Here is a 7,844-nt window from a genome sequence, read left to right on the forward strand (position 1 = left end):
TAGGGAGGAAATTCTACCCTCTAGCCCCATTTTGTATGACTATTATGTGAACTAACTTTTATAATTTCTTTAACGTTCTCTGTCACTCCCTCAATGGACTTCTTGGAATTAGGGTTTCTAAAAATCAGACTTTCTTGTGGTTTTGATTTAAGTGATAATAACAAAAGACAAGTAGAAAAGAAATTAAAGGAAATAAGACTAGAAATAGTATCATAAAATTTTAATTCACAATTTATCCTTAAAAAGCATTTTTTGTTTTTAATGTGGATAATTTGGAACCCTGTGCATTGCTGGTGGGTATATAAAATGGGGCAGTCATTATAGAAAAGAGTCAATGATTCCTTAAAAGAATTAAGTATAGAATTTCCATACGATTCAGCAGTTCTACTTCTAGGTTTATATGCAAAAGAACTGAAAGCAAAGATTGAACAGATATTTGCACATCACTATTCATAACAGCATTATTCACAATAGCCAAAAAGTGTATATATAATCCAAATGTCTATCAGTAGATAAACAAAATGTGGTTTGCATACTGTGGAATATTATGCCTTTAAATTCCTTAAAAAGGAAATTCTCAGATATATTACAACATGGATGAAATTTGAAAACAGTATGTTCAGTGAAATAAGTCAAACACAACAAGACAAGTATTGTATAATTACACTTAAATGAGGTCCATAAAGGAACCAAGTCCGTAACACTAGACTGGTCTAGGGCAATCTGGGAAATGGGAAGTTAGTGTTTAATGGGAGCAAAGTTTCTGTTTAGGCTGGTGAAAATGTTCTGGAGGTGAATAATGGTGATGGTTGCATCATAATGAGCATATACTTAATGACACTGAAATTATGTATTAAGTGTTTAAGGATGTGTGTGTGTATAGTGTGTTTAAGTATACACACACACACACAGGAATTGTTAAACTAGTCAGTTTTGTTATGTGCATTTTACAACATAAAAGAAGATCATACCCTAGTAACTTTTTTCCAGAAAATCTTACAGATAAATATGGACACAGGGAAGCTATAAGCCAATAGGTATATGTGCTTTAAAAAAAATCCTTATTGCAAGTATCAAACATTTAGTGTACAACAACCTGAAATTACTTTGGCACACATTTAAAAAATTTTTACCTTAGAGATATGCAATTTTTATTTTCCAGTTATATCTCAATGAAGATGGGGGAAATAAGAGATAAATGTTTATCCTCTTTAGCATCTAATTTGAAACCCATGTAAACACAGGAGTTAAAGTGTGTTTTCCTGTGTTGGGTATGTTACTGAAAAAGGAGGAGCTTTTCACCACATCCTCATCAACATTTGTTGTTGCTTGTTTTTTTGATATGTGACATTCTTAGTTGTGTAAGGTGGTATTTCAGTGTGGTTTTGATTTGCGTTTCCCTGATGATAAGGGATGTTGAACATTTTTTCATATGCCTGTTGGCTGTTTGCATTTCCCCTTTGGAGAAATGTCTTTTAAGTTCTTCTGTCCATTTCTTGACTGGATTGTTTATTTTTTGTTGAGCCTTGTGAGTTCTTTGTATATCTTTGTGATCAGTCCCTTATCAGTTGACTGGAGTGCAAAGTTTTTTTTTTCCAGTGGGGTGTCAGTGGGGTGTCTCTCTGTTTTGGTTAATGTCTCTTTTTCTGTACAGAAGCTTTTCAGTTTGATGTAATCCCAGGTGTTTATCTTTGTCTTCACTATCACACTTTGGGTGATGAGTCTTTAAAGATGTTTCTGAGATGTATGTATTGTAGTGTTTTACCTATATTTTCTTTTATATATTTTATGGTTTCAGGTCTTATGTCCAGTTCTTTTATCCATTTTGAGTTGATTTTTGTGCATGGTGAGAGGTGGTGGTCTAGTTTCATTTTTTGCATGTGGAGGTCCAGTTTTCCAGCACCATTTATTGAACAAACTGTCCATGTTCCATTGCATATTCTTTGCTGCTTTGCAGAGGAACTCTCCTACATTGCTGGTGGGTGTGCAGACTGGTCCAACCACTATGGAAAGCTGTCTGGAGGTTCCTCAGTCTACTAAAAATGGAGCTACCATATGACCTGGCAATTCCACTACTAGAGATCTAGCGAAAGGACGCAAAAACACGGATTCAAAAAAAACAGCTGTACACCTATGTTTATTGCAGCACTATTTACAATAAGTAAAACCTGGAAACAACCCAAATGCCCAAAAATAGACAACTGGATCAAGAAGATGTGGTACAAGTACACAATGGAATATTATTCAGCAATCAAAAAGATAAACTCATGCCATTTACAGCAACGTGGATGGAGCTAGAAGGAATTATGCTCAGTGAAATAAGCCAGAAGGAAAAGAAAAATATTGGATGGTTTCACTTATAACAGGAATAGGGGAACCAAATAAGACATCAGTGTAAAAAAATAGTAACAGTACAAAACTCAACAAAGCAAAAACAATTATAAACCAGAGACATACAGCAGGGGAGGAGGAGGGAGAGGGATCAAAGGGATATTGGGGAAGCAAATATTGTTTAAAAAGAAAAAAAAGAAAAAGGAGGAACTAAGACAAGTTTAGGTCCCTGGTTATAAACTGATTTGTTACTGGCTTTGGGCTTTGAGTAATGGTCTTATGGTCTCATGTTTCTCATAGCTTGTGATTGAATTCATTATGTAATTTTTCAAGACAGCTTTTGAACCTCTGTGCAAAGAATTCACTCCTCTCTCAACTTTTAACACCCAAGTGTGCTTTATACAACTGTCCTACCAGTTCTTTTCGGATGCATCTCCAGTCCAGCCTCTTCTTATCATACCAAAATGTCTAGTTATGCCTACATTTCTTTTAGGAATGTCCCTCTACATATTTTACTAGAAAACAGTATGAATTCTATACATGTTCTTCAACTTCAGTTTTCACCAGTCAGCCTTTTAGTACCATTTTCCTTTCTCCTGTCATTCTTTCACTTTGCTACTAACATTGTATTTATTTGTTTGTTTGTTTGTTTTTAGATTTTAAAAGTACAGGCTTATTAAGAAAAGGGGAAAGAAGACAGGCACCTTCATAGTGACAGGCAGGCAGGAGAGCTGTCTGTTAACTAACTTTTTAAAGCTTCAATTTTTAAAAATCCAGTAAAGCCATTCTCTTTTTCGCTCTAAGAACATTTTACATTAAGACACTCATGCTCTTCAAAATTTTAATGCAGCCATGATCCAACTTAAATGGTTATTTTTATATTTGCAAATTTATCCCTTTTAAAATTTAGTAAATAACAACTCTTCCCTCAAGTATACCACAATTGATTCCTAAAGCTTACAGAATTTTGTTTTTCTTACAAATAAAAGTGTAGATAGAAAATTTCGCAAAAACTGGAAGATAGGGAGTTATTTTCCCCATATAACTTCATTATAGCCTATAATATTCCTGCTTTATTTATTTTTTAAACATGCTTCATTGTTTTGAGTATTTGCTCTGTATTTTATTTTGGTTGCATCTTTATGTCTTTTCATATCAGGCAGATTTAAATTATAAGAGTGTAAATAAAGAAAGTGTTTATTTAGCCAAGTTGATCTATAATCAGATGAGATCACCTAAAGAGTTTAAAGAGAGGGAGCGAGAGAGAGGAACAGATGCTTGGAACTGTATCAGTCCTCAGCTCAGGTCTCTACCTTTTACTGGCTGATCCATTTTCTGAGAGCTCACCCTTTCCTTTTAAAACTCCTGTTTAAAAAGCTCATGACATCCAGGTGACTTCAGCTGTGGTATTTTTCCTAAGCCCTATTCTAGAATTTTTATGCTCGGATAATTTGTAACTTGCTGTCACATCAAGTTGATATTGGAAAATAAATTATCCATTCTAAAATCAGTTCCACTCTGAACTTCAATATTTCTCTTTATAATACTGCTGCTTTTCCATTATCCCAAGTACAAATTATGTTATTCAAGATCATCTTCACTTTTGCTTTCACTCTATTCCTTCTTATTAATAAGTGACCATCCAAAGAAGGCCTTTCCTGAGCTATGATTCATTGTCACTCTAAGATCTCAAAATATGCATACATATTTGCAACTAGATAAGTGTGTTTGGGTAAATGGGGACACTCAACAGATTTCAATCTTCTGAAATGTGGCATAAATATAATTTTAACCAAAAGTTATTGTTCACTTATATAATTCATTATATAAGTACAATTAAATTTCATACCAAAAAAAAGATTGAAAATACCTAATGGGATATGATATCCTTGTATAAGTTGAATTTGCTTTTTGAGTTCTGAGTGGGTACATAATAAAAGCAAGCATTTTTAACCTTTTTTTCTACTCCTACCATCCCAGTGACCAAACCAGTACTGTTGCATAGTAATCACACAATAAATATTAATTAATTTTTTTAAATGATTACATAATCACTGTGTGTTCACACTGCATTGATAGTGAAGCTACATATAGGCCATCATACTGGCGTTTAAATATCTTTGTCACTCTTCTAGGATTATTTAATCTGTTGTTGTCATGTCTTTAATATGTAAAGAAATAGTCAAATTTATTCAAGTTTGGAATACATGATTAAAAAAATAATTCTAGGGTAGTGTTTGAGCTTTTTGGACTTTGAAGGGAATTGTACAGATAGAATTTTTTTAAAATATTGTATCCTGGTAAACAACATTTTGTTATCAGAGTTCATTTTTGTTTTGATTATTTGCTTTGATTCTTTATATGTCATACATACGTGCAATTATTCAGTATTTATCTTTCTCTTTTTGACTTACTGTACTTGGCATAATCCCATTGAGAAAGAATGGGAAATGGGAAGTGATTAGATGTTGGTGGAAAATTATTGAAATAGTGGTGATGGGCATAGTGTGGTATCATACACCTGAAAAGATGAACATGTACTGCTAAAACTCATAGAGTGTTGTAAACCAGTGTTATCTCAATAAAAAAGAAATATTATATTCTGACTTCTTGTTAGGATAAAAGGGGAAAGTCATTTCTTCTTGCTCTTCCTGACAAGTACAATTATAAAGTCTGGATAAATATGACTATAAGATAATGCAGGAAGAACCAGAATGAGAACTCTGAAAGTTAGGAAAAGGAAAACAATCTGATGATCCCCAAGACTAAAGGAGAAGGGCAGTTGTTGGACATTGTATGATCATCCATCAACATAGTAAGGTAACCAGGATCCAATTTAAAGTCACCTGGCATACCAAGAACCAAGAAAATTACAGCTTGAATAAGAAAATAAAATCATCTGATGACAAGACTAATACAAATCAGAATTACCCGACTAGGATTTTAAAGTAGCCATTATAAGAAATAGGAAAGTTCAGGAAATAATTAAGAGGTTTTTTTTAAAGTTAACAAAAGAACCACTGTGGCATGTGCATTATACCCCAATTTTAAAAAGAAATAATTATATATGTGGAAAATGCAATAACCAAAGTAACTCTGCATAAGTTCAAAGTAGAATGGGACTGACAGAGAATACGGACTGTGAACTTGAGACTAGATTAGTAGAAGTTATCTAATCTGAATAACAAAGAACAAGTGAAATAGAAAAAATAAGACTTAGGGACCCGTGAGACAATAATATATTTGGAGTTTGAGAAGTAGAGAAAGAAGAATGGAGCTAAAAGTATAAAAGAAATAATGGATGAAAGCATCCCAAATTTAGCCAAAGATAGAAACTTGCAACTTCAAGAAGCTGAAAGTATTCCAAATAGGAAAAATAGAAAGAAATCTATGCCAAGATATATTGTTACTAACCTTCTGAAATTAAAAACAGAAAAAAATCAAAAGCAGCCAGAGGTCATTTCTTTTTGACGTTACTACTACCGGCATGTGTTGTTTAATGATTGTGACACATCCTAAGAAATGTGTCATTAAGGATTTCATCATTGTACAAATGTCATAGAGTGTAACTTCACAAACCTATTGGGTATAACCTATGACATACCTAGGCTATATGATATAACCTATTGCAGCCACCATCATCTATGTGCTGCATTGTTGACCAAAATGTCATTAAGCAATGTATGATGGTATAGGGAATACAATTTAAAAGACAACAGATTTCCCATAAGAAACCAGAGGCATGAGAAGGAATTGGCATACTTCCTAAGTGCTAAAAGAAAAGAACTCTCAATTGCAAATTTTATATTTGGGCAAACTATCCTTAAGACATGAATGGGATATAATATTCTGAAATGAAGCAGAGTTTGTTGCTAGCAAACCTACCCATAACAAGTGGCTAATGAAAGTTCTACAAACAGAAATTGAATATTAAATGAAGAAACCTTGGATTATCAGGAAGGAATAAAGAACAGTGGAAAAAAGCAAAAATATAGATATATACAATAAAGCATATTTGATGATTAAAAAACTTATAACTCTATCTGATACTCAAGACAACGGTATTTAGTGAGAAGGTAAAGGGACATAAATGGAAGTGAAGTTTCATTTCAAGTGGTAAATGCTAATACCATTAGACTGAAATACATCACATATGTACAGCACAATACCCAGAACAAGAACTACAAAGACTATATGAAGAAATGCCCTCAGAAACACTGTAAGTAAATCAATATGGAATCCTAAAATAAATGTTAGAATAAACTATCCGAAGATGTCAAAAGGGAAATAGGAATGAAAAGCAGGTGAAACAAACAGAAAGCAAGTGACTAAATAAAACACCTGTGACATCTATAATTATCTTAAATATAATTGGCCAAGCTATACCAAAACACAAAGATTGGCACAATGAATTAAAAAACACAAATTAATCACATGCTTTTTACCACAATCTCACTTTGAAATCAATGATGTAGGTAGATTGAAAGAAGATGATAAAGACAAGACCCACGAGGGGAATTTGCCTTAAAGGTAAAAAATCAAAAGGACAAAATGTTATAGGAATAAAGGTAGGTATAAGACATAGCAAAGCTAGAAGCAAATAAAATGCCTAAGACAATGATAGTAAAAGTAACTGTGAAACCAATAAACTATGCAGAAAAGTTATGCAACCACTTTGAAAAACAGTTTGGCAGTTCTTCAGAAAGTTGAGTTGCCATGTGACTCAACAATTCCACTCATAAGTATATGCCCAAGAGAGTTGAAAGTGTATTGTCCACATACAAACTTGTGCACGAATGTTCTTAGCGGCATTATTCACAATAGCCGAAATGTTAAAATAGCTCTTCTGTTAGAAATTGATTAATGGGTAAACAAAATGTGTATATCTGGACAATGGACTCAACCATGAAAAGGAATGGAGTACTGATACATGCTACATCTTGAATGAACCTTGAAAATACGCTAAGTTAAAGAAGCCAGACACAAAAGGTCACATGTTATATAAATATATAATATCTGTCTATCTAACATAATGCAACCTTTTGCAATGTAATTCAATTTTACATTGAATTACTGTTATGTGAAATAAAATAAGGATTGGAAGAAACGCAATTCTATACATGTATATCCTATTATTGTAGTTACATGAAATTATTCATCTGAGTATAGATTGAATCTGAATTTGAAAATAGATTGGAATAGAACAATAAAAGATAAGCCATGGTAGAGTAATTGAATTATATTTTTCTTGCTTATACTTTGCAACTGAATGTAATATGATTATATTACTTTTAAAATTAAAAACTTTCTTTCATTCAAACACATATTGTATTCCAAGTCTCTACCTTAGATTCTGATCATTATAAACTAGTTTTCAAGTCATTACTTCATTTGCATTTTGATGACATGTAATACAAGCTCCTTCCAGATTCCCTTTCCTCCAGGATAGATCCTTTATCTTCCCCAGTTCTGTAACCTCAGCACATTTTTCAGATGCTGATAAGTAGTGCATA

This window comes from Talpa europaea (genome assembly GCF_964194135.1).
Source record: "Talpa europaea genome assembly, chromosome: 14".
In the NCBI taxonomy this organism is placed as follows: Eukaryota; Metazoa; Chordata; class Mammalia; order Eulipotyphla; family Talpidae; genus Talpa; species Talpa europaea.